The following is a 24,945-nucleotide window of genomic DNA, read 5'->3' on the forward strand; positions in this document are numbered from 1 at the left end:
CCCATCGAATATGTAGATACTCTGACTTACTTGGGAGTAAAACTTTCTTAAAGTCGCAATAAAGGCTCTGTTTGAATAAACTTTAAAAGCATATAATATTTTTATCTTTATTTGATAGAATTCAATTTGGTATAAAAACAAAATTAAAACTTTTTGATAGTTTGGTAGTACCAATATTACTGTATGGTTCAGAGATCTGGGGCGCTTTTGATTGCAAAAAAGTTGAATTACATATTAAATTTTGTACAAACAGTTTAATTTCAAGAAAGAGCATTAAAATATTGGACAAAGATAAAAACAATCTAAACCACAATTGTTTAGTATAGTGATCTAATTAATAACTTTAGTGGACCTTCTTGAGCTAAACATATTCACAATAGTATAAATAAGGGTTTTCAATTTGTATAGATAATTTGATATCATTGTAACTATATTGTATTATTCAAACAGCGTTTGAGAGAACAATTTGTGTAGAAATGGCACGAATCCATTGAATTAATGCCAAAACTCGATTACTATAGAATGTTAAAAAATAAAGATGAATTTTGTTTTGAAGAATATTTTAATATTGTGAATATTAGAAAATTCAGGAGACAACTATCAATTTTTCTGTTAAGTTTTCATACATTGGAAATTGAAACAAGAATATATTTTGATGTAGAAAGAAATGCGAGATTATGTAAACTTAGTTGGTGAATTGGAGTATCACTTTCTTTTATGTTGTCTAATATAGAGATTTAAGAATCAAATAAAATTTGCCATACTCTTTTTCAAAATCTAAATAGATTCTATAGAGTAATAACGTTATGAAAAGAACAAAACTTGATACATTTGATAGAAGGAAGGAACAATTATTATAAAACAACAACATCAACCTTAGGCCTTTGCTTCAAAATTCAAACAAAAATTGTGTTGCTTTTTGCAAGTAGCAGAGAAATAACTTTAATGTTAAAACTCTACAGATAACGACAAGATACTGCATGTAAACCATATTGTACTGGGCAAATAAGTCTGAAAATATTTTTTTAAACGCCGTCAACTTTACTCTTTGTATGCTATTTAGGCATTTGCAGCACATGAAATTAGATTTTAGGCTTTGTCTGACATTGACTTAATTTCGATACGTGTAAAATTTCATTTAAACCCTCTTCTGTAATTGACATATTTGAAAAAACAAAAACAATATGAATTAATATTTCATCCTAAACCAGAGAAATCAATTGTCAAAATATCATTTAGGAATCATTACATTAGACATAACACATTTTATTCTGAAGAAAGTATTTCATGTCAATTAGCTTGTATCACAGCCATATTAATGTGTGTTTTTGTGTGTGTTTTTTAAAGTTTTAGATAATCAGATTCTGATTTGTAACATTTTAACATTCATATAATTATAAACTTATGTATATGGTTCAAGAAAGTAAACACAAAACAAAACATGCTCGTGCAAGTAAAGTTTTGATATCGGTCCAAGCAAGGCAAACGTTAAAAAATAAATTTTTTCTATGATTGTTAATATCCAACCACCTTCGTATGTATTGGTTATTTATTTTAACCAACATTCAACTGTTAAGCTGCACGCCTCCAGATGCAAAAATTTTTGATAAAATCAAACCTGGGGAAATGTACTAAGATTTTAGGAAAGGTATATAGATTCAAAATTCTAGTAAAAACTTACATGTTATGTGCGATTAATGACTGAATTTTTCAGTATGTATAACTATATTTCTACTGCGTTACTAACGCAGCAAGGCCTATTTTTGCATATTTTACAATAATATACTGTTAAATACATTTTCAAATTTTCAAGAAAATTGACATGAATCTGGAGGTGTGCTGCTTTAAGACAAACGTAACTGACAGTAACGAACTAACTGCTCCGCAAAACTTTTACTGTCTGCAAAATGCCACAGTTATTTGATACAGTGTGGCACAATTTTCAACTTTAGAGTGGTATCATTTGACAAATCTTTAGTAATAAAACCGTTGTGATAAAAGATAGACAGAATATGTCCGGAGGTTTACAAACAGAAATATTTATTAGCGTTCTGCGTTGTCATTCTGAATTAAGACCAACTCGCTACTAACACCGATTAAGTTTGTATTATATGTCAATCGTGCTTTTCTATATTAAAAGGAAACGTAGCCTGGTTATATATGTTGAACTTACAAAGGATAAACTACCACAATTCTTGTTTATAGTTACTAACTTGCTAATCATTGTCGGAAAAGAACATTGTACAAATTAGAAGTATATACAAATTTATATGTAAAAAATAGCAGTTTCATCTGAAAGAAAAGAGCGTCTGCCACAATAAGTGTTACTGTACGAGTACATTGTATATGTTATGAAACAACTCAATTTTGTGTGCTACTTTCTGATCGTATATAAAGTATTGTTGTACGAGTATCATAAATCCAGACATTAAGAGCCCCCCCCCCCCGCTTTTGTAAGGTAAATTAAACCATCTTGCTATTTAATGACTTATTTTTCGCATTATTGTATATATCAATGAAATAAACGTACGTATGTTGCGAGCAACAAGAGTAACAATACGGGTATGACGGTATGACAAATTTATTCTTTCGCCAATTATTCCCATTGTATGTGCATTTATATACATTCAATAAGTTATTTTCGGTATATGTTATAATGTAACAATATAAGCTTGAATTGATTATACATACTAAATAATGATAATGTTTCCTGCACATTTCAGTACATTTACGAGACAAACACATTTTTAACATTTTCTTTGAAACAATTATGAATCGACGAAAACAGGCGTCAATTTAAAGACACATTTTACCTTTGAAACTGATACTTTTTCCTCCCCTCAACATGGATCATATAACGTTAAAATATATATGGTAGGAGGGTTCCTTAGATATGTATCACCTGAAGAAAGTAGCACTGAATGTGAAATTATTTGTCATAAAAATAGCAAAATCTAAACCTAAAAGTAGTATTTTGACTTCCGCACAAAATCATTGTACTTATTGCCAAAACTCAACGGAAGAAAAAAGATGGTTTGAGTTATTTGCAAATGAGTTCTAGTAACCATTTGGAAACTTTAAAGGTACTCGAAATTAAAAAAAAGGTTTTGAGAAACAAAATAAGTTGTTTTTTTCTGGTGTATAAGGAGATTTAGGCATATCTTGGCAGTGACAATGCACACGCAAAAATATTTATTTTTTAATAGCGTTTATGTTATTCTTATGTTTAGATTTTTTTTAAAGATTCATAAAACATTGTTTTAGCCACCCGTTAACTTGTAAACGCGTTCCCTTGAAAAGGCCAAGAGTAAAATTGAAAATATGCTATCACCGCTCATCCTTAAGTAAAATATTTTAATAACAGAAAAGTCATCAAAAACTATAATATTCTTGCTGAATATGTCTTTTTTGAATAAAGGATTGATTAAAGTCTGTATGGGAAGCCGCGTCCCCTATTACGGGACAAGTGAAGTTGGTTCTTTCTTTTAAAAAATGCCAGTTTTTTTAATGACACTTTATATTCATATTCCGACGTAGAATTTTAAACATAACATCTGCTTTGTGGTAAGAATAATGTGTTTATTTTATATTAACAAAGATCTCGTGTAGCATTTGCCAATATTTTTTTTCATCAAATTTGAGCACATAATATCTTGAAGAAGAACGTCTAGATTGTCAATACCGTTAAAGAAACAATATCCAAATTACATTTTAAACAGTCATTCTATGAAAAATATAATAAATATAATATAAACAACGTAGAGTAATTACTGGAACTAATTAGCATCTTATCTAATCATAATAATTTAGATTTTTATACATGTACATAGACGGCACATCATTTTCCATTTTCCACTGATACGTTAATTGGATATAGCTAATTAACATGTAAGTGTGTAACCTTATTGAAATATATTCCGATGATTTGGCAACTTTCATTGAATTTGGCAACATACATACAGATTTGAGTGCAATATTGATTACATTGACCATTATACAGTTGTATATATATATGAATATACCATCGACTTGAAAGTGGCATTTACTTACATAGGTATTGCAATAACATGTAGACACAAAGAAATGAAAAATACGTTAAAAAGAAAACTTCAGAAGCATGTTTCTGCTCTAAATAAAAAAAGTTTTAAAGACGAATGAAGCAAATCCGATGTCATTTTAGGTAATCCTTATTAGGCAATATTTCATGTACTATTTACGATGATAATAAAGATAAAACAATATAAAATATTATTTCTACTTATTTGACAACAATAATTTTCCACTTTATGTGTCATATTAACAGTACACATGAACCTTAATTGGTTCATAATGAAAGGTATGTAAAATAAATAACTTTGTTGATAATATCATATACCCAATAATAAACTACAAAACTATTTTTTTTAAGGATATTAAAACGATTTATTTCTTTTGTTGTTTTCTTTATCCATATTCAAAAAAACTTATAAATGTGCCCATTGTAGAATAATTCACTTTAAATGATCACTTGTCGTCCAAAACTTACAAAGATATAATAGTAAATCAAATTTCTTGCTGATAACCTTTCAACTAATATTTGAGTTTTTTTTTTTCAAGTTTTTAACAGAGCCGTGTATATTTAAATGTAATAGAATAATCTTTGATTATTCGATATTTTTATCTTACCTTTTAGCGAATGTCCTTAAATCTTTAATGCTTGTTGTCTTCTTTCTTTAGATATTTTTTTTAGGTTGCCACGATACTCTTTGTACTTTTAAATTGTAATACTTTTAAACTTGTTTTTTTCTGTCCAAAATATATAATATAGTTATTGTAACAAGTTATCCCACTATGCTTTACCTTTTCAAAGAAATTGAAAAATCCAAACCTTTTTTTTTTTTTGAGAAAAATAAAAACCAACCCGAAAAGAATTTTAAACAATCTTAAGTTCGTAATGCGTCTATCAGTCAGCACTGGGTCCTGTTCTTGTCAGTAACAAACATTAGTTCCTCATGGTGAGCTCTTCTGATAATGGTGTTAGTTTCCGTCTACTCAGGTATCTTTATGTGCTTTTATGTCGCCGCTAATTATTTCTCAACTCTAGATGGTGATACCACAGTGGCAGGAACAATTGAATAATTATTTGTTTCCTGTAAGCCGAGAAAACCGTTTCATCTATATTGTTCTTTATATCCACTCTGGCTTAGAGAATATCTGATATATTTATATATATACGGATATCAGATAGCTTAGTAGCCGATTGCGAACAGTGACTAGATAATTGTCTTTGTATTCATATAGCATCTTTTCTTTGTTTCAATTTGTTTTAAATAAGACATTTATGTCATTAAATGCTCTGTTTATTGAACAATATTTTACATTAACTTTAAATGAATATCAAAATTCGTTCAGCAAAGTTACATTAAATGCGGTATTTCAGTAAAATTGGATATAATTTCAGAATGAATTAAATAAAAACAAAAACAAAACCCATTGAAAACCTATTGTGTGTTTCTTTAGGCCTCACAGACTTAATGTCTTAATGTATTATGTACTATAATATTTTAGGTGCAGTCATTTAAGACAAAACAAAAACCCTACCAAATCTCGGCAAACTATCACGTAGAATTTGAAAACTTTGTAATTAAATTTTGAAGACAAAATATGTGACAAAATAGAGTAAAACAGAACTCCTAAAAAACGCCCAATTGGATAAAAAATTAAAAATGCTGCAGGCTGGGTTTGATTGAGCCTGTTCATGGACGGTAATAAAAAGTGCAAGTTGCCATTCACACCCACTAGCACCGGCTTAAGCAGAATTCAACATTTTATCATGGTAATGATGAAATTTTGAATCTGAAAACATCCGCATATGTGTTCATACGGCCGTTATTATGGAACCTTCAATGTGACACGTTAGTGCAAGTAACAAGTCATCCGATTTATTAAAAACTTTGTTTTTGTTTTACTGTGAACCGTTCAAGGATCTCGAAAACCAGTAATGTAATAGTGTTTAAAAACGTTCAAAATAAAAAGATTTTATATCTTATTCTGCAAAATATAAAGGGATTTTCTTGAAATTTCAGGTAAATAATAATGATAAAATGATTTGAGACAAAATGAGACGTGATGGTTTGCATCAGTTTCAGGAAAATTGGTTTTACATGTTTATGTTAAAAAAACAACAAAGTTTTTTAAACATTTTTCTTTTACTTTTTAGGCTGTTATGGTCATTATAAGGGCCAAAAACAAATTAGTTTGGACATTTCAAATATCTTTTTGCATGATAACGACAAAGCTTATATGATTAATTCATCAAAATATCAGAGGAAAGTAACTATTTTAGTTATGATAGACAGCCCAACATTTGGGCCTACTATATGCACATGAATAGAGGGCCATCTAAGTTCATACCTGCATAAATTATTGTAAATTCATTGCTTAAACAGAAAATATCTCTTATATCATATTATTTCTATTCATTTGCACGACAGTCTCTCAAAACCAACATGTTTATATTTTCATGAGAAAAATTACATCTGGAAATAAGTTAAGCACACCCCGAAAATTCAAAATTCTGATTGTGTGTTTATAAGTATGGTAATGGAGCGTTTACAAAACATTTACTGGTGGATATTTTTTATATCATCCGGGTATGCGGCGGTCACACACGTTATTAAAATATTGGCTACATATTGTCATTTAGGTTACGTAATCGTCAACATTTACTAAAAATATCCACCAGTAAATGAATTGTAAACACTCCACCACCATATTTATAAACACCTACATTTTTTTGGTAAAAAACAACACATTCGGTCATGCTTCATTTATTTGGTTAAGAATAAACTAAACTCATAAACTTACTACTTACTGGTTAATGATTAATAAATTGGTATCGCTACTTATCAAATTACTATTTCTTAGCTCAATAAAGTCGTCATCTCATGACAGTGCTTTCAATCACAATCAATTTTAAATTTCCAGGGTATGCTTAATTTATTTCCAAGTGTATTTATTAACTTAAAGTTTTTATTCTTTTCTTTGCACCATCGGTCATAAAAATATGAAGAATAAATTGTTCAAATCGTAAGAGAGTTCAATGAATAATGTAACAATAAATGAAACGATTCATGTCTTGTTTCTTTACATCTTTACTTCTAATATTTGTGTTTATATAACATTTCACTTGAAAGGGGCTCCAAATGTTTTATTCATTTATCAAATGTTTATAATTGTTTATGAATCAATCTTACAAAAGTTGATAAATGACACAAGTGTGAACGTCGATTAGGCAAATGCTTTTTTGTAATTTTTGAGCATTTTTGCACCTACGCAAATGTTTAGGTTTATTAATGATAGAACTGTTTACAAGGGATTTTGTCTTAAAATCACTTTTGTTTGTAAAGTATTCCCAACATTTTTGCGAGCAAACGTGTGTAGGCTAATCGCAATAACAGAATTCTTTAATTCATCAGTTACTTTTTAAAATGTTGTTATTTATCGGTTCTTTGATAATAAATGAAATGTTCACAATGTATAAAATCTTGGTAAAGGTGTATCCCTCAGAAGCAAGGAGGATCACAAAAATTAAATGAAAATTGCAGACTCGATTTGAATGAGTTAGCACATGAGGGGTAATGGAAAAGTGGCATCCCTCAAACCCTTTAGAACCGATTTCAACACTTAATGTGCTGGAATCAATGCTCCCGAAGAACCAGAAAAATATAGCAACAGTAAATAAAAGTATGGGGTTGCACTTAACACCTATGAGATAAAGTATAAAAATAGTGAAAAGGGGATAACCATCGAAAGCATTGGAAAAAAACAAGAACATACGTGAAATAAATAAAACACGAAAAAAGAAAACATCTTTTCAGCACAGGCTAGAAGTATTGCCTATAGAAATTGTATTTAGAAATGAAATAAATGTGGTTTCCTATAAGTAATTAGACGATTACAAAATGTATCCAGCAGTTTAAAATGACACATGAAAAGCCTGTCTAACCGGATAATGTATTCATCTCTGTGCGTTGTTGTCGCTCATGTTATATATGTTGCTATGGTATTTATTTTCTTTACTTAAAAAACTGTTTTCATTACATATTGGTCATAATTACACAACGTTAGAGTAAATTGTTAATTTCTTTTCAATCGTGAAGAATATGATAAATATTGTTCTGTTATAATCATGATTACAAAAAAAGGTTGCTCCGATGAAAGAACTAAATCAAATTTACTGCTTACGGTTATCATGAATAAATGTTAAACAAGTCAACAGCATAACAGGAGTAACATTTAAAAGCCATCACATAGAAGCGCTAATCTGCCTCAATGATATGGAAAATAATATGTTTTAAGGTACCACATTGACGACAAATGGAATCTGTCATTTTAACGTCGAGGTACAAGTCCATTATCAGATGAAAACATCACACTTCATCTTATCTCAGTTTCTATCTACATGATATTATACATCTTATGCTTCAAATAAATATTTGCTTTACCGATCGTTTGATTTGCTTAAGTGTTTGTATTATCTTTGATCAAAACATATTTACTAATAAAATTTTGGACACTATTTTAAATTGTACGTTAAAGTAAAATATATTAGTTATTTATCTCCTTTATTTCATTACTTAATATAATGTATCATTGAGTTAGACAGAGTATTGAAAAATCCGAATCCGAGGGTGAATGGTTCCGTTTTGAACGTGCATTGGCGTGTTATTGTTGAAACCGACTCTTCGAGAGCGGGTTTCCCAATCCTTCTTTCTTACCGAATGATTGATAAGCTTTTTCACTTATCTGACACACAGGAAACTAAAACTAAAACAAGACACTGCAAAGGCGGGGCATTATACACCATCATGAAAAATTGAAATTGTTTAAGTAATTGAAAATAATCTTTCAATTAAGAAAGAGATCCATTCATAAAACTGTGTACCTTAATTATAATTGTACTTATACAAAGTGACCGCCAGGGCGAAAGCAGTTTTGGCTCTTGGCGCATTATTCAAAAAACGTTTATATACTACTATATTACAAATATATATTAGCTCTAGGAAACATATATTTCCATAAAAAGACTAATAGCGTACATTAGTCTATATAAAGCAAGTGACCACCAGGACAGGGCAAATTTTGACCACAGGGTCATGATAAAAACAACTTTTGCAGAAGTCTACAAATTGAAGTTACATGCTAAACATACAATTTCTGGGCTTTGAAGATTAAGAGAAGAACATCTTCAGATATGTGTAAAGAAACTAAGTGAATTTCAGGGTAAGGCCATTATAGGGTAATGATTTATACATGCATTCCTGATAAAGATCATTGTTATGATCGAAACTAGAAAACCTGAATAATTAGGTGGTGACGTGTGGTTTCTCTTATCCATTCTCTGCATTTAGTTAATGTATAACTTGTAAAGTTACACTAAGCAATGGTAAAATCCAAGTATCTAAGCTCTGGGCAGTGAAGTTTTTCACAATAAGACATAAATGTGTTTTTTTTATATATAAATCAAATGACCCGAGTGTCATGGCATATATGAACCAATATGGGACATGATTACTATCTGTATTGTGGAGGTGCACAAGACAAAGCTACATGCCAAATATCTAACGTCTGGACTCCATAAATTAAATGTGTCTAGTAATCTAGTAACACCCGGAGCAGGACCATTTTGGTCTGAGGAAGTCCGCATTACAACATCATCGCAGTATATGTGACCTTGACCTCAACCCAAGGAAGATTAAACCTGCGTTCTGCATTATGTCTCATTATGGTTATCATTGCTGCAGATTCGATTTTATTCCATAGGTTCAAAAGATACAGAGCGGATACGAAATTGTAAATAGACGGACGGTCGGACATATACAAATCAATTAAAATACTTTCATTTTGCATTGGAATGTGCCGCTTCACAATCTTGTTGGGACTATGGTGGTTGACGTTCCACAAATGACAAAAAGCATTTTAACATTGACAAAGATTTCCTACTGATCTATTTCATTTGAAAAAAATATTCGACGAAAATAAATTCAAATGATATTCATCTTTTCTATACAACGTAACCATAACATAAATCTGCATGTTTGCCCTGTAAATTGTCAAACTTTTAGTGTTTACTAATCATATTTCCCGGTATTGGTATGAATGTTTTGTACATGTATTTATATACAAAATTAATGAGTGAACACGTATATGAAATAAAAACCACTAATCACCTGGCGATGAACATCTAAAATGTGTATGCACTTGAGTTGGCTGATAATCAAGTTTCATATTCAACTAAAATAAATTCAAATTCGTTAATGAAGAGTGTTTGTTTGTTTGGGTTTAACGGCAACACTGACACATTACTGATCATACCATAACAAGTAGGCCTAAAAGGAGTTAGTGTTAGTGAATAGTTCAATCTTAGACTACAAGTTTACTTCTTTAAGTAATCGATCAGGGTATTAGATGGAACTGAGGCAACAAATAAATTGACACGATAAAATCTATCACGAACATGTGCAAGACCATGGCATTCAAGAAGGAAATGTTTGACAGTAAAATATTCATTGTAAACTATACAAAATGGAGCATCGTCTCCTGTTAAAAAATGAGGCCTATCCAAATCTACATCTAAGAAAAACAACTTGGTCATAACAGGTAAGGAGAGATAGAGATGTTGATTCATCAAGACAAAGGTTGATATCACGAATTTTGTTAAATACAGCTTTGTCTCAATTGGTATTATTTCCATTCAAAAGAAAAAAGGTTTATCTATTGAAATGATTAATGATTTCAGTGAAATCTCAAATTGTATTGCTATTTTAGTATTGGAGTAAACATTTCGTATGTGTAGGAAAACTTAAAAAAAGTGTTGCACGTGGTGTATGTGATAAGCAAAAATCATGAACAATGAGATAAGATTTCAACATTTTTAGTAACATTGAAAGGTTTCAATGTCCGTTAAATTAACATTCTAACATGACTCGTGATTTTGTCACTTTACACAAGGAGGAACATAAAACTACCAATAAACACTGGCTTTTCTTGTTTAAATCAATAAATAAAGAAATATATATATACGAGGGTTGTCCAAAAAAATCGTGCACTGCAGTTATTGTCGTGTGAGTTATTGATAGAAAAACATTAATTATATATCACTTGAAGGGGAGATATATCTTAAATAAGAAAACAAAAGAAAAAAAACATGTAACCGGCATGTCCTGAAAACGAATCGTCATACAGTTACCTTGGTAACGTCATACCGGCGCACGACAAAAAATTGGGTAAGTTCATTACTTTAATGCATCACGGTATTCTTTAAACACGACATATTAACGTTAAAATTCAGGGAAACGTTTGTGTACATATTCCTAATGTCACTAGAAAATATGGCGTCATTTGCCTTATTGTAACAGTCGTAAACAAACATTTGTGTGCGGTCGTCAATACTGTAATTACGTGAAAATGTCAGTCGCTAAACGTCTGGAAATACGGACGATCATTAAATTTGGTGAAAATATTGGTTAATCACCAACAGATACCTACAAAGAACTTAAAAGGGCAAGCGGGACAAGTTCAGTGTCACGAAGGCTGGTTTTAAAATGGCACAAACGCTTTGTGTAAGAGAAAGAGAGTCAGTAGACGATGACAACCAGTCAGGCAGACGTCCGTCCGTAATACCGGCGCATGTAACGAGGGTTGTCCAATATATTCCTGTACTGGTGGAATATGCTACATGTACGTTGCATAAAAAACAATAAAAACTACACAATACTTTTCATCAATCATTCCTCTATTGACATTAAAAACAAATTATAACATAAAAAGCAAATATCACTTTATATTTACAAGCAACAAACAATACAATTACAGTAATGAACTAACCCATTTTGTGTCTTGCGCTGGTATAACGTTACTAAGGTAACTCAATGACCATTCGTTTACAAACCACGCCGGTTACTCGACTTTTTCTTTTGTTTTCTTATTTGAGACAAATTTCTCTTTCAAGTGATATATAATTCATTTGTTTTTATTAATAACTCTCACGACAATAACTGCAGTGCACGAATTTTTTGGACAACCCTCGTATATTGATATATTCTGTTTCTATTACGTTTTCTTACAATATAATGCTTAAATGACATGTCACACACATGGATGCGGCATGTTTTGAATTTAATTCTGAATAAAATATGTTTAAACTAAACTTTATCTGCAGTTTGGAGCTAGTATCAAACTCAAATGGTATTATCCCACCAAACGACCAAAAACATTATATATATTTACTGAATAATAATTTTTTAATGTAGTTAATCCCCTAATGTTAATGAAAAAAAAATTAAACTTGACATATGATTGTGAAATCTGGGGTTATGATAATAGTCAAGATATAGAGCACGTTTTAAATCAATTTTAGGTATTTGTTTCCCCACCCCAAACAACAACAACAAAAAAAAAACAACAACAACAAATATCCTCGTTTATAGAGATTTGGGTAAATGTCAGTCCGTCATTCGTATTATCAGAATTATAAGATGTTGATCTAGAAGTTGAAAATCCCAGGCACATTTATGTATAAAAAATATATATTCAAAAGACTAGAATGGTGATTTAGTTAATACCTGGTCAATAATTGTGGAATCCTAACAAAGTCGTATGTTTCAAAACTAAATAGTATTACACAACGTATAAAAATCAAAATATGCAACATAGATATACTGAATTCCGTGTATCTGGAAAATTAGAAGTTTATAAAGATATTAAACCTGATTTTACTTTGAAAAGTAGCATAGAAGCATAGCTAATGATAAACATAAAAAATCCCTTTTAAGATTTAAATGTTTGGCTCATAGATGGGCTATAGAGGATTAGACGTTTTAGAAAATATAGAAAATATATAGTATGTGTGAAATGTAACATAAAAGTTATTGAAAATGAATATCATTTCCATGTCCATTTTATTCTGATTTAAAAGCTCTTACCAAGATATTATTATACATAGCCAAATATAAATACATTTAAAAGTAAATTTACATCCTCTTGGAACGACATAATGATTAAATTAGCTTAATATATTCAAAAATTACAGTCTTATTAGTTTTCTGTTATGATTTTGTCAATAATAGTTATTTAAACAATGTTGTTTTTTGTTGTTTCTTGCCGTTATGTCAAATCCATCGTCATACTTTTCTGTAATTAAATTGTATGTCTTTTACATTGATATTGATTTACAAAATTAATAAATATACTCGTATATACTATGTTTATGATAAATATAAACCGCCAACCATAATGCTTGGGTATGAACATGAGGAATTTTTATGCCCATAAACTATTTGACTTGATTTGATGTTATTTCATAAATATGACATTACATAAATGTTACGTTAAAGCTATTTTACGCACTACTAGGCGTTAAGGCGTTAATCAAAGAAAGTACATATAAAATTAAATGTGAAATATTGTTATATAAAATGCAATTAAAAGTGTGCTGAAATTTTTTAGTGTAAAAAATACTAGTGTTGATGTTAAGGCATTATGCCTACTTTTAAATTATAGTTTATTATTTTATTTATCTTATTATAGTTTTAATATGGTAATTTCCTTTGAAAATTGAACGAAAAATGAACTTATTTTCAGAACAATATGTCCGTAATTTGACACCGTTGAGCAATTTTTCCTACATTCGTGTGAGAACATGTGCTATGACAATTAGTTTATTTAAGTCTCATCTAATACATGTACATATAATACAAATACACATTCAATTAATGTGAAAACTACATGTAAATATTCATTCTTACAAAGAATTATAGGTTATATGTTAATATACATTGAAATAATCTTCACATTTTAGACATCAATTTTAAAACCTAGCACTGAATAATATTTTATATAGGCATATATCAACTTTGATCAGATCAAAGATGAGCAGATTATCTGACTGCTAAGAAAAAACAACAGTAATATTAAATAAAATACACATACGAGTAGTTCTATGATAGACAAATATTACTTAACTAGTAGGTTAAATCCTAAATTTGTTACAGTTTGGCATTACTTAAAAACAGCTAAGATCTTTAATTCTTTACAATTTGATATATCTTGAAAACAGATTTTAATTCTTTATAAATGTGACATCACCTAAAAAGTTTGTGTTTTTTTACAATTTTCATTGTTAAAAAAATGTTAAAGTAGAGAAAATAAGAAGAATCCCTAAAGAAACCCAACACGGCAAAATTGAAAATGTTACAGGCTTGGTTTGATTGAGCCAGTTCATGGACGGTACTGTCAAATGCAAACTGCAGTCCAACACCCATAGCACCGGCTTAAGCAGAATTCAACGTTTAACATGAACTGGTACAATTTGGAATTTTGAAACATCCGCAGATGTGTTCATATGGCGGTTATCATGGAACCTTCAATGTGACACGTTAGTGCCATTCCATGAAAAGCGGCATATGGTTCCCAAGTAAAAAAATGCATGTGCCCTAAACGAGAAAACAATGGGCGGAACTAAATAAAATGGAATTTTGAAAGGGGGTCAGAGGTAATGAAGCCTGCATATCACAGATAATACGTCAAAAGACAAATTTAAAAAGCAGGCCACACATCCTAAGGGTGATTCAACAGTATTCAAGTGAGGAATACTGGACCCACCCAACACGAAAATAGCCGAAAAGAAAGAACTTAATTACAACAAGCACAACAAAAATGTCGTGCTGAACGATCTTAGCTTCCAGCCCATGTGACCTGCAATAGCAAGGTTAGGTGTATAATTACCAGTTCCCATGAAAAGACGCATGGCCCTGTTTTGTATTACATCTATACAACTAAAGTGTCTATTGCCGTCGCAGATGGCTGCACCATATGCAAAGACTAGACAAAATAGGCTGTCAAATAATTGTGTGTAAGCATGAAATTGCATACCACCTATTGCCTTGAATTTTGCAAGTCCAGAACATGTGTTTCACTATGAAAAATATTATCATCTTTAATACAGTTATTCTGGCAGTTTAATCCCTGGTCATCATTATATAATTATCAAAGCTTTTTTCCTGCCTTTTCAAGAGATTACAAGTTGCCCGAAACAACAGAACCATCATCATAAACAATACACTTATTTTTAATTGAGCTAATATCTTTTTTTCCCAATATCTTTCCAAAATTTATTTTGATCAAGTTAAACATTAGATAACAACGTATACCAGTATTTCCTTTTACATCACAGCATTCTAATAAAATCATATATGTGTTGTACTGTAAGCTACATTGCTTTCTCCTATATGGACCAGATCATCTTAACCATTTTGTCTCAGCAACACATGCTGTGCTCGATAAATCAGTTAGTTCGTCACACCACCAGGGTTTTCCAAGGTAATATACTAAGTCTAAGGAAAAAGAAAGGATTTATCTAAATTTGTAAAGGGACTATTAAAAGATTAACCGAATACTTTTAATGATAGTATTTATGGTAGCTATCAAATCTATAACAATAGATTTGTAATATTAATAAAATGGTATGTTTAAGGTTATATAGAAATTTTCCAAGCTCAAACTCAGATCTTAAAAATTGGATTGGTTAGAAACCGGCCTAGAATGTACACTAACAAATGAAAATCCCGAGATTCAACAAGTTTTATAACCTCTTGGTCTAGTGATAATTGTAGAACCTGATGATATTATACCCAATTCAGCATCAAGCTCTAGAAGATAGCAACAATGATCATGAAAAAAGCAACTGAATAATTATGGGGTTTTATATGTTTTTTGAGATATTGTAAAATTTAGTGATATGGTTCATTTTCTACAAAAGAAATGACCGCCATTGCTTTCTTGGTTCAGCTTCAAAATGACTATGTGCGCAAGGGAATTTAGGTGTTTATAATCTAATATGATTATGGATTGTCGTGAGTATTATTTAGAAGTCGTGATATTGACTTTTTCGAAAAAAAATGGGATACTTCTTACTACAATAGTTATGTACATTTTGTATTGTATATGTATGAAAACTTTAAATGCAGTTAAGAGTATAAACCTTATTTGGATATCTTGCAAAGATGTTTAGTTTATATGAATTAATAGTCAGATATTCCAGAATATAATTGATGGAGAAGACATTATCATTTATATTGTAATTCTTCAGATATTGAAAACGAATATCATTTCATTTGTAAATGCCATTGTTAAGAAGAAGTTCAAAAAATATTTGAATATGTCAGAAATTCGTCAGTTTAATTTTTACATCTTTTGAATACAAATAGCAAAGCTGAAAAATTCAACAATTTAAATTTGTTTAGGAAGCTCTTGTTGCGAGAAACACAATGTTGAATAATGTTAAATGTAAAATATTTTAATTGCTCTTTACTCCTTTCCATGCCAGTACTATTTTATATCGAATCTTATATTACTTACTTTGTTGTTTTTATATAAATCTTTACTATGATTTTAGAAAGAGATCGTATTTTTCTGTTTAAAAATAATATTAATCTCTCGTTTTGATGCGACCTTCGTTGTTGATTCTTACACATCAAAACTTCAAACCGGTGTTTAATAGCCAATAAACCCCATCAAGACAGACATTGTTTCAATTCTAACAAGATAAAATAAAGGAATTAACTTACGCTTCTTTCGATTTTTGCATTTTGCTGTTCTAGGTTTTAACAAAATAATTAATAAGAATAATATGTTTCATTTAATTTTTCAAGAATTATTTTATTAAATTTTTGACAATTTTATCTTATGTCCATGTAACAGGCTAGATTGTACTGTGTTTATAAATTAATCTTCACCTCCACTCATGTCAGTTTGGTGTCATTCTGACGCCTTCGTACTAAGGATGACAATTTACGAATCGCCTCTAAAATTGCTTTTTTCTCTCATATAATAGATGGAAGAAAGGTAAATTTCAAAACATATCGTGTTTGTGAGATTTTATTTATAGCATTTTATTAAAGGATCGGAAAATATCAATAAAATGCTTTATTTATGTAGCCTTTTTGTTTATCGATCTAATTGGAGAAAGAACAACCGCATATATTTGTTTCACACTATTTTCTTTCATCTTTGTGTATTATGTAGTAACAAAATCACGAGTCATTTAAGAAAAATAGAGCATATTGAATGTGTGTAGATATAATACAAAATTTATTGAACGAGTTGAAGAAAATCATGTTATGTCCACCAGAGGCTCGCAAAATATGATTTCATTCAACGTGTTCAATTAATTTAGTTTTGAATCTACACGAATGTAATATTTTATTGACCAGATATAAAAAATGTAAAAGAGTAAAGAGTTAAAAAAGAGTCAATTTCGTCCAAGAAATTGCAAACAATGCGTTTTCCGATTATTAATCTTGCTAATAGATCACGAGAAACAGAAACTTAAAATGATGTGTTCATACAACGGTAATATATCATAATAAAACCTTGAATGAGACACGATAGTGTCATTCAGTGAAAAGCGGCGTATGGTGCCCAATAAAACGCATAAGCCCTAAACGAAGTGCAACGACCCCAGTTATTTTTTGTTTATTTGATATCAAAGTTTGTAATTAAGATATGATTTGTAATTATCTTAATACTTTTCATTTCAGATAATATAAGTATAATTAGGTTTAAACCATGTATATACTACCATGTACTTCAACTCTCTATTATCTATTGCTTAATCAGTAGATAACCTGTCGAAGTTATTAATAGATTAGGAATACTGCCCATTGGTCAATTCCAAGTGGGTCTTACATAAATAGCTGCATCACTTGTGCAGTCTCTCTCTCTCTCACTTCACTGATCTTTGGATTTAATTTTCTAGTAATTAATTATGGAATAGATAAATATTAAAGTTGTTTAAACACCATGATGGTGATTTAACAACTTGTGAAATGTGTTAAGTTTTACAGTTCTTTATTATTCTAAGTGCAAGTTGGTGTAAATTGATGGAATTCATATATACATAGTGTTTAAATTGTTTATGATAAAGTGTTAGTATCTTTGTGCCAGATGTGCTAAGTTACTGCTTCACCATGAAGGTGGTGTAGGTACTTAGAAAAGTTTGTGTATAAGTGAATGAGGTTGTAAAGTACCTTGATCACCATGTTGGTGAATTAACCACATAGGAAATTTACACCATGTTGGTGATTTAACAACTTAGAGTTTTTCTGAACATAAAAAGTTTAAGTTCCTTAATCACCATGTTGGTGATTTAACTACTTAGAAAATTGTCTTTCGGTACATAAAAAGTTTAAGTTCCTTAATCACCATGTTGGTGATTTAACTACTTAGAAAATTGTCTATTAAATTACATAGGTATAATGATTGTGAAGTTCCTGGATCACCATGTTGGTGAAATATTTCAGTTTGTGAAATAGTGAATGAAAAGTGATTCAAATTTGAAACCGTGTTAGTTAAGTGAATCATTAGTGATGTGCTATAAGGTGAATTTTCAGTAATGTGTTTTAACGTGAATTTTAGTGAAGTGTTAGTAAATGACTTTATGTGAAGTGTTAGTAAGTGAACTTAAGTGAAGTGTTAGTAAGTGAACTTTAGTGAAGTGTTAGTAATTGAAGTTAAGTGAAGTGTTTAGTGAGTGTATTATAAGTGATGTGTTGATATTAATGACAATGATTCATGACTCTTATTTTCTGAAAAAAGTGAATTTTCAATGATGACTTAGCGAGTTATTGTAGGATGTTAGAAAAAGAAGAACTTTTTGTGCATGCATTGATGTAAAATAACTTTATAAAATGTAGAACATAGTAAATAAAATTTAGATTAGATGAACACCTCTTTTTTTGTTATATTTGTTATATTTGTTATATAAATAAGTATCTAAATTGGTACTAGACGAGTCCCAAAAACTGAGCATCTTGTTGAGGTAAATTAATCTACTTATAATATCACACGCCCAATTTGCCCGCAGGATCGCTTCAATGGTGGCAGCGGTGGGATAAATTTAAATTCAACGGTGTGATATCGCGTATGTTTATGTTCTTTATTCATTTGGATTGTGTTTGATGGAAAAAGTGCTATGTTGAATTATATTGAGTTTAATGTAGTTGTGATTTAATAACTTTAATTTGAATTTAAATCTAGTACCAGTGATACTAAGTCAAAATGTCAGATATTGATTCTGAAGTGACATTTAGTCATAAAAATGCAAAAAAGAGGGTGAAGGTTAAAATGCTGGAGTTAAGCATAGAGGCTGATATTCATAATACAAATGAGGAAAAACTGGGAAACTGATATTGGCACTCAAAATGACGAAACTGTGAGTGAATTAAGTGAAGAAAATCTAGAACAGGAGCCTGCAGAAAATAAATTTGAACAAAAATTTGAGAAAATTATGTTTGAAATGACCAAAGAGTTTAAAATGAATATGCATCAAATAAAAACTAGTGTTCAACAATCCCTTGAAGAATTTGATGAAAAATTGAAAAGTTTTCAAACACAAGTTGATAACATGAATTGGAGAAAAAGTCACGATAAGCAGGATTATGTGCAAAAGGACAGATATTGTTTCTTCCATTGAAGATAGTGTTAATTTAACAAGGTTGACAAATCATGTTGAAAAGAGAAATGGTGCTTCAGGAGGCTATTCTTCAGAGATTTGAAAATTAAGCCTCAAATATATAACGGTTCGGATGATTTAGATGAAAATCTTACTCAGTTCAATATAGTTGCAGAATTAAATAATTGGGATTATGAAACTAAATCATTATACTTAGCAAGCAGTCTTTAATGGGAATGCTAGGGCTATTTTATGTGAATTAGATTCTCAGAAAAGGAAAAGCTTTGAAGCTATAGTGCATGCATTACAGAACAGATTATGGTTCAGTACATCGCGCTGAAATTTATAGATCCAAGTTACAGACTCGTACCTTACAGAAGCATGAGACATTGCCAGAATTGGCACAGTCAGTCCGTAAGTTAACGCGACAGGCATATCCTAGTGCGGCAACAGATGTGTTGGAACTTTTTAGCAATGGAACATTTTATAGATGCACTGCCAGATACCGACATAAGGCTAAGGACTAAGGGAAGTCGGTCCTAAATCAATAAGTGAAGCAGAGAAAAATAGCTGTTCGCTTGGATGCACACAAAATTGCTGACAGAAATAGGGGAAAATATTCAGTGAGAAGTGTTTTTCCAGAAGAAAACAAAACTGACCGGAAATTGAATGAACTATCATATCAGATGGAGAAATTGGCAAAGGAAGTTCAAGGTTATCAATCTATGAATCTTAACAGAGGATTAAGATATCGTAACACTTATCAAAATCCTCATTGGCAGAGCACAAGAGGATCAAATAACTATGCTAGAAATAACACTCGAAATCACACAGTGTCAAGACCGCCAGCTAAGAAAGGTGAAAATGAGGTAGTCAATTCGGGAAACGCTCAGAGCTCGGGTTTAAGGACCGAAACTCAGCAGGTATCCCAAGGTCCACTCCAGAAAAATTAATCTACAACATAAGTACCAATGATCATGGACTTTTTGTTATGATCAATGTTCATTGGAGGCCAGTCTCATTTTTAATTAATACAGGTTCTAATGTAAGCATATTAAATAAAAGAGTCTTTGATAAATTGTATTTAAATTTACCATAAGAAAAAGTAAATTTAAATATGCTTACTTCAACAGGGGATATTGCACCTTTTTATGGTAAAATTACTGCAGAAATCTCACTTGAAAAACAGATGTTTAATCATGATATTTTACTGGCAGACATTAAAAATGATGGTATTTTAGGAATAGATTTCCTTGAATTATATTTGTAAAATTCATTTACACACAAAAAGAGAATTGAAAATTGGTAACAATATTATAAAAATGTTTCTATAAGTGAAGGAGAAACTGATAAACAATGTTATAGAGTGCTGGTTACCGAAATGTTATTATACCACCAACAACAGAAATGATTATTCCTGGAAAATCTTCTGTGAATTTAGGAAAACAGTGATTGTGTCATTGAACCAAATGTAACTGACACCAAAAAAGAGTGGTCTTTTGGTTGGGAAAAAAGTTTAATTGTGCAACAAATGTCTTGCCAATTCGAGTGATAAATTTGAATAATAAAGCATGCACAGTTTATAAAAATACGGTCATAGGTTATATTGAAGAAGTGAATGTCCCACAAGGAAATAATTGACCAAGCTATTCCAGACGATTTAAAGGTTTTACATGAAAATTGTTCACAAAATTTAACATGTGATTAAAGATATAATTAAGGATACATATATATTGTTTAAGTATGGAGATGAATGTGAAAATTCTTTTATGTAATTGAAGGAAAAGTTAGCAAATGCTCTATTATTAGCATATATTATGTCAAAAAAAAATTATGATTGATTTTGATGCAAGTCAGGATGCTGTCATGTCACAACTTCAAAATAGAGAATAGAAAGTGATTGCTTATTACAGTAAATGTTTTTCTAAACCTAAAAGGAGGTATTATGTAACTAGAAGGGAGCCTTTAGCTGCTGTAAATGCGGTGAAGTACTTTCACCATTATCTATTTGGTAATCACTTCATTGTGAGAAGTGATCATGGTGCTTTAAGGTGGTTAACTAACTTTAAAGGCCCAGAAGGACAAATAGCCAGGTGGCTTGAATTTTTGTCCACATATGATTTTGAAATTATGTATTAGAGCAGGGCGAGTTCATTTCAAATGCAGATGCATTATCGAGGAGACCCTGTATATCTGAAGATTGTGCATATTGTGATAGAGCTGAGGTGAAATATGTTAATGTCATCCAGACTTACACAGTCAGTACTGGTGGCATGTTTGACAATGCGAAAGATTGTTTAAGCAAGGATGTTGAAGTCAAAAGAAATGTAGGTCAAGAAAGTTCTAAGAACACAAATAGGGACCGGAAGTGTCCTAAATATATTTGTGAGAACTTATCGAGAAAGATGTTTGTTAAAAGAGAAGGAAGTGGTATTGTGAGTGAAAGTGATATAAAACAGACTGCAGCTGTTATCACAAGTAATTCCCTTACTTTAGGTTCTGAGTTACATAACAAATTTACTAAAGACAATAACAATGGTGCAGATAGGTGCCAGAAATTATTGAGTGAAAATGTTAGAAATGCTGATTGTAGGAATTTTGAAGAAATAACAAAAGTTTGACAAAAGAAAGGGATTCGTTTGATATTCTTAACGATGTGAGTGAAACAGGCTTAGAAAGGGGCCACACTTACGAGAAGTCAAATGTTTTCAGGAATGAAGGTCAAGATTATAAGTGAGGATTTAAGTAATGCATTGATAATTGAAGCACAAAATAAAGATGATGTTATATGTTAAAGAAATGGAAAGTTGAGAATCATAAACCACATTGGTCAGAAGTGTCGCCAATGTCGAGTGAAATAAAGTATTTTTGGAATCGTTTAGATTCTTTACAGATGGAAGTGAACAGTTGTTACTTATAGTGTTTAGTGTTACCAAGAATATTGGTACGTAAAGTTTTGTATGAGTTACATAATACCCCTGTAGGTGGACATTTTGGTATAAAGAAAACTTTATTAAAAAAAGATTTACGTGGTATTCAATGAGGAAGGATGTGACGAATTGGTAAAATAAATGCATTGAATGAGCATCAAGAAAAGGGCCTTCAGAACGGGCTAGGACTAAATTAATGAGAATAGCAATCAATGTAGGTGGAACTCCATTTGAAGTCTTAAAAAGATCATTACAAGCCTACTGGCATGTTTATCAGTGAACTACAACCTGTAAATGGTCAATATTTTCGGGACAGAGATCCAGCAAAGTTTTAAATATGTTTTGAATTACCTTAGGACAGATTCATTAGATATACGCACTCTCCCAAATGATCCAAGAATTTTGTACGAACTGTTTTGAATGAAGCAAAGTATTATCAATTACCGGATTTCATGAAAGCAATTGCTACTAAAATCGAGCAAGTGGATGTTTTTGTTTAAAGAATGTATCATGACCAAAGTCAAACTTACAATATTTGTCATACTGTAACACTCATTTGGGGACCAAACCTTATTTGGAGGGGGGCAATGCAACGACCCCAGTTATTTTTTGTTTATTTGATATCAAAGTTTGTAATTAAGATATGATTTGTAATTATCTTAATACTTTTCATTTCAGATAATATAAGTATAATTAGGTTTAAACCATGTATATACTACCATGTACTTCAACTCTCTATTATCTATTGCTTAATCAGTAGATAACCTGTCGAAGTTATTAATAGATTAGGAATACTGCCCATTGGTCAATTCCAAGTGGGTCTTACATAAATAGCTGCATCACTTGTGCAGTCTGTCTCTCTCTCACTTCACTGATCTTTGGATTTAATTTTCTAGTAATTAATTATGGAATAGATAAATATTAAAGTTGTTTAAACACCATGATGGTGATTTAACAACTTGTGAAATGTGTTAAGTTTTACAGTTCTTTATTATTCTAAGTGCAAGTTGGTGTAACTTGATGGAATTCATATATACATAGTGTTTTAAATTGTTTATGATAAAGTGTTAGTATCTTTGTGCCAGATGTGCTAAGTTACTGCTTCACCATGAAGGTGATGTAGGTACTTAGAAAAGTTTGTGTATAAGTGAATGAGGTTGTAAAGTACCTTGTTCACCATGTTGGTGAATTAACCACTTAGGAAATTTACACCATGTTGGTGATTTAACAACTTAGAGTTTTTCTGAACATAAAAAGTTTAAGTTCCTTAATCACCATGTTGGTGATTTAACTACTTAGAAAATTGTCTTTCGGTACATAAAAAGTTTAAGTTCCTTAATCACCATGTTGGTGATTTAACTACTTAGAAAATTGTCTTTCGGTACATAAAAAGTTTAAGTTCCTTAATCACCATGTTGGTGATTTAACTACTTAGAAAATTGTCTATTAAATTACATAGGTATAATGATTGTGAAGTTCCTTGATCACCATGTTGGTGAAATATTTCAGTTTGTGAAATAGTGAATGAAAAGAGATTCAAATTTGAAACCGTGTTAGTTAAGTGAATCATTAGTGATGTGCTATAAGGTGAATTTTCAGTAATGTGTTTTAACGTGAATTTTAGTGAAGTGTTAGTAAATGAACTTATGTGAAGTGTTAGTAAGTGAACTTAAGTGAAGTGTTAGTAAGTGAACTTTAGTGAAGTGTTAGTAATTGAAGTTAAGTGAAGTGTTTAGTGAGTGTATTATAAGTGATGTGTTGATATTAATGACAATGATTCATGACTCTTATTCTGAAAAAGTGAATTTTCAATGATGACTTAGCGAGTTATTGTAGATGTTAGAAAAAGAAGAACTTTTGTGCATGCATTGATGTAAATAACTTTATAAATGTAGAACATAGTAAATAAAATTTAGATTAGATGAACACCTCTTTTTGTTATATTTGTTATATTTGTTATATAAATAAGTATCTAAATCTGGTACTAGACGAGTCCCAAAAACTGAGCATCTTGTTGAGGTAAATTAATCTACTTATGATATCACACGCCCAATTTGCCCGCAGGATCGCTTCAGAAGAAACAATGGGCGAAACATAATAAAATGGAATTTTGATAGGAGATCAGAGCTTATGAAGCCTGCATATATCAGATAAGCAATCAAACGACAGATAGCATATCATGGTATTTATACAGTATTCAAGTAAAGAAAAAAAGGTACCACAAACACAAAAATAATGTCTGAACGTTCTTCAAGGATAGGAAATATAAAATATCCGATTGAAGATATGTGAGAAAGTGAGAAAGCTATGAAGCTCGCTTACGGAACGTGGTTCTATTTCAGCTGCTGTTCATGCCTGAAATAATTTTCCCCTCTACCAATTAAGCAAAAAAAGTCGTCATGTGTCATTTACAGTGTTGGTGTGACGTAAAACCCAACCCAACAATAAATAAATAAATAGATAACATAATGATAATAACAAGGCTTAAACAAACCAAGCCCAAAACATTTTCAATTTTTCCGG

General features: G+C 30.7%; 1 protein-coding gene across 2 annotated transcripts in view; it reads right to left on the bottom strand.

Annotated features, from left to right (window-relative positions):
• LOC132719844 (uncharacterized) overlaps nucleotides 1-24,945 on the bottom strand; it is a 49,163-nt gene that overhangs the window by 12,774 nt on the left and 11,444 nt on the right. The window contains exon 1 of one of the 2 annotated variants that reach the window (XM_060703775.1): nucleotides 4,666-5,182. The exons of the other annotated variant lie outside the window; for it this stretch is intronic. The gene's annotated coding sequence lies outside the window, so the exon portion shown is untranslated. Of the gene's footprint in view, nucleotides 1-4,665; nucleotides 5,183-24,945 lie in introns of those variants that run through there. 2 annotated transcript variants of the gene reach the window in all.

This window comes from Ruditapes philippinarum, unplaced genomic scaffold (assembly GCF_026571515.1).
Source record: "Ruditapes philippinarum isolate M1 unplaced genomic scaffold, ASM2657151v2 ctg1849_1_1_1_1, whole genome shotgun sequence".
Classification (NCBI taxonomy): domain Eukaryota; kingdom Metazoa; phylum Mollusca; class Bivalvia; order Venerida; family Veneridae; genus Ruditapes; species Ruditapes philippinarum.